The sequence below is a fragment of the Kogia breviceps genome, chromosome 7 (assembly GCF_026419965.1).
Source record: "Kogia breviceps isolate mKogBre1 chromosome 7, mKogBre1 haplotype 1, whole genome shotgun sequence".
Lineage (NCBI taxonomy): Eukaryota > Metazoa > Chordata > Mammalia > Artiodactyla > Physeteridae > Kogia > Kogia breviceps.
In genome coordinates, this window is record NC_081316.1 from 111,180,441 (window position 1) to 111,192,602 (window position 12,162).

Sequence of the window (12,162 nt, forward strand, 5' to 3'; positions counted from 1 at the left end):
GCACTTGCAATGGTGTGGCTCTACACTGAGCAGCCACTCTATAAAGAAAGGGTTATTATCCAAGGTTACTGAGGACATGTAAAGAGGGGGTTAGCAACTTGCCCAATATCACAGAGCTAGTGCCATGTGGCAGTGCTGGGCTCCACCCCGATCGGTCCCACACTGACAGCCATGCTATGCTGCACGTGCCCTTTGTTTCTTGCTTTTGTTTCTTTTAACAGCTTGTTGGTATTTTAATCATCAACATCTGAGCGCTTTATTTGGTCTCTACACAGGTGACCATTTGTGTTTGATCTCTACACAAATGACCATTTCTCCAGTGCTCTTTCTGGAGAGGCAACAGAGACAGCAAGGTCTCAGTTACCTGGTAGACACAGGGCAGTACTCGATGAACTGCTGGAAGAACTCTCCAAGACTTCTTCATCCTCCTCTGGCTGATTTTCATTCTTTTTTAAAAATTCTGCTGGTGGTAGAAGACTAGTATCATTGACTTCTTCCCTTTCTCACACTTTTCCACACTCTGCCAAAGGGTTGGTTTTACCTTCATGACTATCTTCCGCACCTTCTCACTTTCATAGTCCTGGAGTTGATAAGGGGCCTCTTCTTCCCTTTGGCGCTTGGCGTTTGTGGTTTCGAACTTACGGCGTGCACCCCTGGATCCGAGTTAAGCTCCTGTGGCTTCTCAGTTGCCTCTGCCACGTTATAGCAACAGCGTGATCTCCTGCCCTTTGTTTTACGTGGCTGCCTGGACGTCTGGTTCTCCCGTTAGCCTCCAAGCTCCCTGAGAGCAAGTTCTGTTCACCACTGCATGCCCAGAGCACTCAGCCTGGGTCTCACACACTGCAGGTGCTCAAGAAGTATGTGTTGGATGGATTTGAATCTATCCCACACAATGATTTTACCAATGAGCAACCTGAGGTCTGGGAATAGAGGAGTCGGCCCAAGGTCCTACCGTGAAGGGAACCACTGACCCAAACTGTCCTTCCTGGTCAGGCACGACAGGAACCACTTGCATGAGTTTCTTACAACAAGAGGTCCTGGTAAGGAACTCGGAACTGACAAGCTACCGCCAATCGGAAGAATTCAGGAAAGGTCAAAAGGAGAGAGGAGACGCCAGTCCGTATGTCCTACCAACCTCCCAGAATCCTTCTCGCTGGAATCCATCCTGGCTGAGCGATGCACATGTCACCGGGAAGGACCCTGAGTCAGAATGACTGGCCGGAGACGACCCGGAAACTAAAACCTGAGACTCTGAGCCACGTGGCAGAGCCGTTCTCCTGGGTTCCCTCACCCTGCTGCTCTCCCCGCGGGGACCCCTTCCCATAAAGTCTCTTGCTTTGTCAGCACGTGTGTCTCCTCAGACAATTCATTTCTGAGAGTTAGACAACAGCCCACTCTCGGGCCCTGGAAGGGGTCCCCCTTCCTGCAACACTACAACTCATTTAGTGGCAGAAAAAACCCATATAAAACCCATCCTCCCCCTCAGTCCCCGTAAAGCAGAGGCGGTTTGCACTGTACTGAGCTAAGCTTGTAAGGAGGAGCTCTGGCTTCCATCCCTGATCATTCCACTGGACACGACAATGTTCAAATGAAGCGCTCCTGGCAAAGCTAGAGAACCCAGTACCAATTTGGTGCATACGGTAGGCACTCTATACATTGAATAAATAAATGCAAAGAATCAGCTATGTAAGTTGCTGATTTTAGCCACTAGAGGGAATCAAAGGCTCAGAGTTGGTTGCTGTCCCACAAGGAAAGGAACATAGTGGTGGGTGGTGTGCTTTGCCAGAGCACCAAGTTCTATTTATACCACACCCAGAATTAAACACAGCAGTGCAGGGACTGGCCACTCAGTGAATACAAACGGCTTTACCAAGGCAGGGAGGCTCAAGATCAGGGTGCATACAACTTTAGTCTTCCCTGAACCTCAGTTCCCCAGGACCCCTGCAGACTTCTCAAGTCCTTCTGTGCTTTTTAACCCACACTCATGTCCTACAGTCTACACGGACAGGGGCCTGGGCTCTGATTACCAACCCTAGGCTCGACGATGCTCATGGGGGCTGCCGAGCACGTCTGCCGCCTGGCCGGTGAGCAGGAAGGAGCGATCCCAACACCCCGGGGCCAGCCTTGGGTTCCCTGGACACTGAACTGGTTTGTCTTCATTGAGAAAGACCTTAGGGATCATCAAAATTTAACTGCAGCGTGGAGAACTGAAGCGTCAAGTCACAAAGCTGGTTGGTGGCAGAACTGCAAGTACGGGAATTATCTCTATTGTGTGACTGGGACTTGTGGCGTTTGACGGTGGGGACAGGTGCTGGAAGGCGGCAGTGGTAAGGACCCCCTCCATGTGCAGATGCAGTCATGGACGGACGCTGCGGCCGCCCCCTAGGCTGAAGCCTTTGCCTACGGCTCCAGCACTTAACAAAGGACCCCTGTGAGCTTGGGAGAATTACCCTCTCTGAGCCTCAGTGTTCTCATCTGCAAAGTGGGAATTAAACTAGACGCTGAGGTAAAGCACCTGGTGATGGCACATAGGGGTCTCCCCCTAGAATGTTCTTCTCTAGTACAGAAAGGAGCTTTTCCTCAGATGACTGCTGCCTACATTTGTTAAGATTAGTTTAAGGCTTTATTCTCTAAAGGGCATTTACATTCATTAAAGATTCTCTTCAACCTTCAAGACCTCCTTCTAAGAGAAGGGGCAGGGGTAACTTTTTTGTTTTTCAACATGAATACTTGTATATAACTGAGGGAAAATAAGCCACATATTTTGAAGATGAATCCACTGAGGAGATGAGTCAGTTTTTAAAAGGCGATTTCTATAACCAATTGACTATTCACATTAAAACACTCATAGTTGACTATTCTACTCACATAAAACATTCACTCTCAAATCGCCTTTCTAAAAATGTTATGTATGAAGAGCTGGCATTGTTTCAGTGGTCAGGCAGACGCCTTGCACGACCCTTTCAAGGAAGCTCACTTAGGCCAAGTAAGTGAAGCCTATGGTCTTCAAGCCCTGACAAAAACACTGTTTCCCTCCTATACTGAGGCCCTATTTCTGGATCAGACTGTATGCGTTCGAGAGATGTGGCAGGAGTGAGAACCCTGGCTGAATTTTCTCAGATGGCTCCCCTAGGGCTGCCGGTGACCCATCTTGCTTTCACGGATGCAAAAAGACAAATGGCCAGGGGCTAAGTTTTCATAGAAACCAGGATGCTGCACATAAAATATCGATTTCTCTTTTCTTTCCCTAACAGAGAAATGTTCTGCTTCTCAAATACTTACTGAATGCCTGCGGGGTACAACTTGCCCAGGGTCTCCTTGACACTCTCTCCAAAGAATGGATCCTCTACGCTGCCCTCATCAGCACAGGTCATGCACGCTATTTAGTGTACAGCAGGGCACCTGCTAACAGGCGATGGAGGGGTGCAAGCACCCCCTTCCACTCGGTGATTACACTCTTTTCAATGGACCTGTTCTCTTACCTGAAGGGGAGGAGAATTTTCTTGTGTTTTGCTTTACATGGAATATTTGAGAAAGCCTCAAGAAAATCAAAATCATCGAACATCACTTAGAAAAATTAAAAGGATTTTGGAAATTTAAAAATAGGCTTCTCTTAATTTATAGATCAAGAAATCGAGGCTTAGAGAGAAGTGACTCACCCAAATGCCTCCTGATTTCTAAGACTAATAGATATATATTTATATATATTATATATATATATAAATTCTGTAGGGGTGTGTGTGTGTGTGTGTGTGTGTGTGTGTATGTGTGTGTGTGAAGGCGTGTACCTTCCAGACTGTTTCTGGAACACTGTATGCAATTCAAGGTACAGCAGGATGCAATAGAAAGAGATTGAGTTTGGAGTCAGACAGATGTGGACTTAACGGGCCCTAAGACCAATTAATTACCTGACCGCTCTAAATCTTTTTCCTGCTCTGTAAAATGAGCATAAAAACATCAACCATGAAAGGTGATTTTAAGGGTTACATTTGATGTATGTAAAGTGTCTGGCACTGGCACATGGTATACAGTACATACTCAACAAATGTTCATTGTTATGATTAATAGTTGTACCCGCCATGCTTTGAAAGACAAGGAAAACCAGAAAAACTTGCTGAGGAAGTGAAGAAGAATTGTGAGGAGTCTGAAAGTCATTTTGCTAGATAACTCTTAATATTTGGCCATGTTTGCTCTCTCTCTCCATATATATATATATATGTATCTGTATATATATGTATGCATAGGTATGCGTATATATACATACATATATGTATGTATACATGTGTATTTTGCTGCATATTTTTGCTGCTATGTTTCAACATCTTGATTACACCTAGGAAAAGTGATCATATTGTACAGAAAATCAATCATTTCCGAAAAGAGTGGTTAAGGAAGACGCCAAAGAGTAAGTGGGATTAAGCTGGTTCTGGAGAAGACAGGCTTTTCCTGCGCAGACCCCAGGGAAGGCAGAGAACATTCCTGGTGGAGGAGCAGCTTGAAAGGGAGGCAGCCTCTCTCCTCTCGTCAGCCCCTCAGGCGCCCTTGCTGTGAACCAGGCAAGTTTCTCTTCTCTCTATTTTGCTTTCCCAGGCCAAACCCAGCATCTCTCCAGCCAGCTGCCTTTATGAGGTGTTTGGAAAAGGAAAACCCCTTCACTCTGAGCTGCTAGATTCATCTCAATGTCTTCTCAGAGACAAACGTATAATTGATACTTAGAGAAAGCCTGGAGCTGAAGGAACGCAGCTGTGGTTATCAGTGGAATTTCAGGCATCTGGGAATCAGTGTGGTGCCTTGTTATCTTTTTCCCCCAGGAGGTGAGCATTTGTTCCTGTAACCCTAAAATTAATGTGGGTGCAAAAAGGACCAAGATGGCAGCCTTGGGCTTCAGTGGCGAGTGGGAGGTGGGAGTGTACAGGGCTTCCTCTGGCTTCCCAGCCTGGGGGTTGGTTTCAGAGGAGAAGGAAGGCAGAAGGAAGTGGGGAGGAAGATGGAGTAAAGGAGGAGGGAGGGAGGGAGGGAAGGAGCAGGGCTAGACGTAGCGGGGAGAGGAGAGGGGAAAAGGGAGAGCCTTATGCTGATAGAAGATAGTTGAAGAAGTTTCCAGACTAAACACAGGCTGATTAAAAATTATCAACTCAGGGCTTCCCTGGTGGCGCAGTGGTTGAGAATCCGCCTGCCAATGCAGGGGACACAGGTCCGTGCCCCGGTCCGGGAGGATCCCACGTGCCGCGGAGCGGCTGGGCCCGTGAGCCGTGGCCACTGAGCCTGTGCTTCTGGAGCCTGCGCTCCGCAACAGGAGAGGCCACAACAGTGTGAGGCCCGTATACCGAAAAAAAAAATAATAATAAATAAATAAAATTATCAACTCATGGGCTTCTCTGGTGGTAGAGTGGTTAAGAATCCACCTGCCAATGCAGGGGACATGGGTTCGAGCCCTGGTCTGGGAAGATCCCACATGCCGCGGAGCAACTAAGCCCGTGCACCACAACTACTGAGCCTGCGCTCTAGAGCCCGCGAGCCACAAATACTGTGCCCGCGTGCCACAACTACTGAAGCCCATGTGCCTAGAGCCCATGCTCTGCAACAAGAGAGGCCAACGCAATGAGAAGCCGGCGTACTGCAACAAAGAGTAGCCTCCGCTCACTGCAACTACAGAAAGCCCAGCGCAGCAACGAAGACCTAATGCAGCCAAAAGTAAATAAATTTATTTTTAAAAAAATCATCAACTCACTTTCCGTCCCCTCTGTGAAAAACTGTCTCAATATGTACTTTGTGTATATTTATCCACATTAAAAAATTGTATGGAGTTCTTCACCTATCAGGTATAACAGGGAACACATAAGATGATAACAGTTTCTCCTCCCTCCTCAAACCATTTGAAAGCTAATGATTAATAATACTTTACATTTATTTAGCAATTAACAATTAACTCAGCCTATTCAAATGCATTATCTCAGGTGGCCCTATGAGCACACGATGAGAGAAAACAGAGGACCACACAGCTGAGGCCACACGGCTGATGGGTGGGACTGAGGGGACATGGGCCCACCTCCAGTGTTTATTCTGATCTCTTTCCCACACCAGAGGTCATTGCCTTTGCCTTGAAATTGGTTGGAAACACAGAGGTCATGTTTATTAAATATGGGTGGCACAAAGCTAGGTAGCTGAGCTAATCTGAGTGAACACATTTAAGATATATTATTATCTTGCTAGCTGGGATTCTGAGCCAAAGGCTAGATGAAATTTTTTTTTTTTTTGTGGTACTCGGGCCTCTCACTGCTGTGGCCTCTCCTGTTGCAGAGCACAGGCTCCGGACGCACAGGCCCAGCGGCCATGGCTCACGGGCCCAGCCGCTCCGCGGCATGTGGGATCTTCCCGGACCGGGGCACGAACCCACGTCCCCTGCATTGGCAGGCGGACTCTCAACCACTGCGCCACCAGGGAAGCCCCTAGATGAAATTTAACAGAGACAATTGTTAAAAGTCATAGCTAGGCACAAGTACAGGGTGGGAAAGACCTGGAGGACCTGGGGGGCTACAAGATTTACACTGACAAGTAGTATGATATAACTGCTGAAAAAGCCCACGGAGTTTGGGTTGCAAAACCGCTTTGAGGAATAACCTCTTCATTATCCTCTATCCTAGACAAATGAGCACATCCAGAACATCTGTGTTCAGTTCTAGAAGCTGCACATGAGAGGGACATTGACAAAAATGTTGGCATCCAGGGTTGTAACTGGGAGATGATGGGATCTAAAAACATGTCATATGAGGAATAGTTGACACAATTATTGGTGAAAAGGTAGCAAGACGGAAGACTAAGGGGCAACATGGTAGTTCCTTTCCAACATTTAAAAGCCTACAAAACAAGTAATAGGCTTATTGAGTGTTGTTCCAGAGAGTAGAATTAGGTCCAGATGAGGTAATAGATTCAATCATAAAAGGATAAACTGGGAGATCTCCAACACCTCTTTCCAGTTCTGAAATGATATGATTCTCTTACAAAGGATCTATTCCATTTGCGTGTAATATTTTTAAAATTGAATTATAGTTGAATTACAATGTTGTGTTAGTTATTGCTGTACAGCAAAGCGACTCAGTTATACATATATACTTTTTCAAATTCTCTTCCATTATGGTTTATCACAGGATATTGAATATAGTGCCCTGTGCTATAGAGTAGGACCTTGTCGTTTATCCACATTTGGGCTTAATATGTTGATAGACTTTCTAACAGTCAGTCCCTGTCTGATCGGAGAATGCACTGAATCATTTAGTGAATTTTCCATTCCTGGAGTCACTCAAGTGTGGGTATGTCAGGGGCTGTGAAAGGGATCCTTATGTGTGGATGTTCAGCTCAATATTTCATGTCCTTCCTAACATTCTGTGAAATATTTTTCCAATGCTTGATATAGTGAAGTCACGGTCCTCGTATACACAGTGTAAGATACAGATGTATACTATTAGCCGTCAGTGTATTTTGTCATCGTCTATCAGCTCTTACACAATTTATACAAATAGTCTAGTTTTGTTCCATTGTAACATTACTTTTCAAGATCACTGACGGGCTCCTTGATAGAACTAAAAGGAACTGGCCCCATTAAACTGTAGCATTTCTTTCCTACCTGTGGATATTTTAATCCACAAGGGGGCAGAATTTACTTAGCGAGATTAGCCGAGCCTCACCTTATATTTTTATAATAGTAAAAAGGATTAAAATTGACAAAGAATTATAGATGACCTTGGATTTAAGCTTGAAAAGCACTTCGTTGCCGTTTGTGGTTATATGCTAAATTTCAAACTGTATGCATTTAGTTTCCGAGGGCCATGGAAAAAATGGAAATCTTAGAAAATATGATCAGGCATTTGAGAAAAACGTCATTAAAGAAATAGAAACAGGGGCCTCCCTGGTGGCGCAGTGGTTGAGAGTCGGCCTGCCGACCCAGGGGAAGCAGGTTCGTGTCCCAGTCCGGGAGGATCCCACGTGCCGCAGAGCGGCTGGGCCCGTGAGCCATGGCCGCTGAGCCTGCGCTCCGCAAAGGGAGGGGCCACAACAGTGAGAGGCCCGCTACCGCAAAAAAAAAAAAAAAAAAAAAAGAAACACACACTTTTTAAAAATAACTTAAGGTCACTTGTTTAACTTTTTCCAACTGAAATAGGTGTTTACTTTGTCTATAGAAACACACACTTTTAAAAAGTAACTTAAGGTCACTGGTTTAACTTTTTCCAACTGAAATAGGTGTTTACTTTGTCTAAGACCAAAAAAACTTATTTTCATTGCAGAACTTCTTATGAAACAAATCAATTACTCAGGTATTGTGAAGTATCATCTTCAGAGAGTCAATAAGGAAAGGCAAGAGGGAAGGAACAAAAATCCATCCCAGGTGGCTTAGAGGGGAGAAATCAGCAGAAGAGCCCTCAGGGTCCTTTAAATCTTGATGTTTAGCCTTTGTTTTAGGTCGGTAATTTACAATTACAAAACCCTAGAATGCTCTGGTTCTCTGTAATCTAGAATCTCAAGCTTGGGAAGGCCCAGAAGGTCATCCTGGTCATTATCCTGCCTTCAGGTCAATGTCACATTTAAAACTGATCTGCTAGGGCTTCCCTGGTGGCGCAGTGGTTGAGAGTCCGCCTTCCGATGCCGGCGACACCAGTTCGTGTCCCGGTCCGGGAAGATCCCACATGCCATGGAGCTGCCGGGCCCATGAGCCATGGCCACTGAGCCTGCGCATCTGGATCCTGTGCTCCACGACGAGAGAGGCCACAACAGCGAGAGGCCCGCGTACCACAAAAACAAAAACCTAATCTGCTAAAACATATGAAATTGGTGATAGTGTCTCATTATCACTGAGAATCTGAAATCACAGGAAAACCTTTATAAGTTCTTGCCAGGTCTGTTAGTATCAAATTGTTTATTATTGTAGATGACAAGATATTCAGGAATACTGATTTCTATAGCATTTCCTTAAACATCTTATCCACCATGCTTCAGATTCTGGGTGCCACAAACTAACAGGAACATGGACAAAATAGTCGGCAGCCAGAGCTGGGTAACCAGGAGTGCACAGTTCAAGGAATATGAGTAGCACTCCTGTTACCACCCTAGATGGTACCGGGCTACAGAGATGAATGACATTGTCTTTTGTCTGTGAAGACGTCCCAATAATAGAGAAACAAAAGAGGCCCCAACAAATCCAGTTCAAGGCAGTGTGTGTGATAAAGATGAATGTGAGGGTCAGAACATGCTCTAGGATTTAGAAGAGGAAGATCACCAAGGCGATCAGGGATGGCTTCATACACAAGGAAGTATTTAACCTGGGCCTGAAGAATAGGCTGGACTTTTAGCAGCTCTAATTCAGAGGTGATGACTTTCCAAAGGCTGGGAATGGCGGCCTGACTGCTTAGGAAATGAGTTGTCAAGATGACCTCAGGGTTTGGCAGATTAGAACGTCACTGTGGACCCTCGATCCTGGTGAGGTCTCACAGACTGGTCTGTAGTATCACAAAATCAGCATGTAAGCTCTACCTACCAGTGTCCTACACCTGGGGGTTGGCCATCTGGGAGTAATGGTTTACCCTGATTTCTCCAGTACTAATTGTCAGGGTAAGGCTACCAATCTAGTCTACAAGGATCACTCTGCTACTAAAAAATACACCAGTTATCCCTCAGAATTCTGTTCTCAGTAGTATGATTGTACATGTTCCGTGCATGTATTCATGTCCACATATGCAGCACCACACACACACACACACACACACACACACACACACACCTGTCTAGAGACCCCTACAAGCATGCCTGTGTCAGTATGCAGATCAGACAAGAATGTATGCCTCTGATGCCGAGATTCCAAAAGCTAACCTGTTTCATTGACCTGCCTATTTATAGCCTCTATCTCATTCCAAATGCTAAGTCGCTTTCTAAATCTAAATCTTTTATTACCTTCAGCAGAGATTTGACCAGAGGGAGGAAATTAAAAATAGACACAGACTGGCTACTGAGAGAGCAGTAGTCAATTTTTAGGGATTCACAGCAATGAAGATTTGAGATTATGCTTATATTGATAAGTTAAAGCCTCATTTCAGCCTTTAACTTTATCCTTCCCCCTCCAACTTCCCATCAAAGCTAATTACAAAGAGAAGACGCCTCGTCTGAACTTCATCTATTTCCCTCTCCATCACCCACTCTAGGGACAGACAGAAGAGCCAAGAAACAAAATGACAGATTGGTCACCCAAGATGTTTTTTTAAAACTCCCCATGGAAACATTTATCAATAATAGCTAACAATTTTTGAATGCTCATTTTGTGTAAAGCATTGCACTACTCTATTTATATTTATTTATTTATTTATTATTTTTTTAAATTTTTGGCTGCGTTGAGTCTTCGTTGCTGCGTGCGGGCTTTCTCTAGTTGCAGCGAGCGGGGGCTTCTCTTCGTTGCATTGCACGGGCTTCTCATTGCGGTGGCTTCCCCTGTTGTGGAGCACAGGCTCTAGGTGCGCGGACTTCAGTAGGTGTGGCACGTGGGCTCAGTAGTTGTGGCTCACGGGCTCTAGAGTGCAGGTTCAGTAGCTGTGGTGCATGGGCTTAGTTGCTCCGCGGCATGTGGGATCTTCCTGGATCAGGGCTTGAATCCGTGTTCCCTGCATTGGCAGGCGGATTCTTAACCACCGCGCCACCAGGGAAGCCCTCAATTTATATTTATTTCCATTTTTAATCTTCTCAACAATGCTGTGAGGTAAGCACTAGTATTATTCTCATTCTATAGACAAAGATGCTGAGGCACAGAGAGATAAATTTGCCCAGATCACACAGTTAGTAAGGAGTAGAGCCATGATTTTAATCCAGGCATTTTATCTGTAACATCCATACTCTTACCAGTGTATTATACTGCCTGTCAGTATATATATATATATATATATATATATATATATATATATTTAACAAACATTTTATTGCTCTAGAGTTCTGCTGGGATTCTTGTGAATTCCTGCAGACCTTCTCATCATCTTCTTTTCTTCTCTTGGTCATATACAGAGATGCTTCTCAATCTTTCTCTATTATGCTCCCATTTTTACATATATTATCAACTCACACTCTTCTTTACTACTATTTGGAACAGATTAAATACTGCAATTAAACAATGGCATTTTAGAGCAGTCCTTTAAAAACTAGACAAGAGGAATGTACTGCTGACCCAAGAAGGTAGACACAAAAGAGTACATGCTACGTGCTTTTGTTTCTACAAGGTACAGAAACAGAAAATTCATCTATTCTGTTAGAAGTCCAGATGGTGGTTACCCTTCGAAGAAGGAGGAACGGGTTGATGGGAACATGGGGAGGCGTCTAAGGGGCTGACTAAGTTCTATTTCTAGATTTGGGTGTTTGTTACTTGGGAGCGTTCATTTGTGAAATTCATCAAACTGTACACTTATGATTGTGCACTTTAGGTATGTATCTTATACTTCTTTACTAATTACCTCTTTCTGCATAACAAATCAAACTTATTCCAAAACTTTGCAGTTAAGAGTTTCAAACTCATTCCAAAACTTAGCAGCTTAAAACAACAAACATATTTCATAGTTTCTGTGGGTCAGGAATCTGGGCACAGCTCAGCTGGGTAGCTTTGGCTTAGGGTCTCCCATGAGGTGCAGTAAAACTGTTGGCTGGGGCTGTGGTCTCATCTAAAGGTTTGACTGAGGTAGGGAGACTCCATTTCTAAGCTTACACACGTGGCTGTTGGAAGGTCTCAATCCCTCACTACATGGGCCTCTCCAAAGGGCGGCCTCACCCCATGGCAGCTGGCTTCCCCCAGGGTAAGTGACCCAAAAGAAAGCACAAGAAAGTGTCGAAGATGGAAACTCAGAGGAGACACCTGTTGCCATATTCTATTGATATTTGTTATAAGTGATTGCATTATTCCTGCCCACAATCAAGCAGAAGGAATACTAGGAAGGAGGTATTCTGGAGACAATCTTAGAGGCTGCCTACCACATCCTTTAATAAATGTTAAAAAAATTATGCATTAGCTTCCTCTACCTCCCCACTCACAATGATAATCACTGTCTCATAGAATTAAAAATGCTTTAACTATTCACAAGTTTTTTGGTAATCACGACAGCCCTAGGAGTAGGTTATGACATGAATTCTTCACTCTGTTTT

At 44.7% G+C, this 12,162-nt stretch overlaps 1 protein-coding gene and 1 long non-coding RNA gene across 4 annotated transcripts in view; one reads left to right on the forward strand and one right to left on the reverse strand.

The window, feature by feature from the left end:
* CLMP (CXADR like membrane protein) overlaps window positions 1-12,162 on the reverse strand; it is a 93,029-nt gene that overhangs the window by 23,434 nt on the left and 57,433 nt on the right. The window lies entirely within an intron of this gene.
* On the forward strand, window positions 1,847-4,868 carry LOC136794527 (uncharacterized). 2 transcript variants are annotated; one of them, XR_010841473.1, is made up of 3 exons: window positions 1,847-2,250; window positions 3,255-3,369; window positions 4,591-4,868. It is a non-coding gene; the product is annotated as an uncharacterized lncRNA (long non-coding RNA). The 2 variants fall into 2 exon arrangements; XR_010841474.1 differs by lacking the exon at window positions 1,847-2,250 and adding an exon at window positions 2,450-2,506.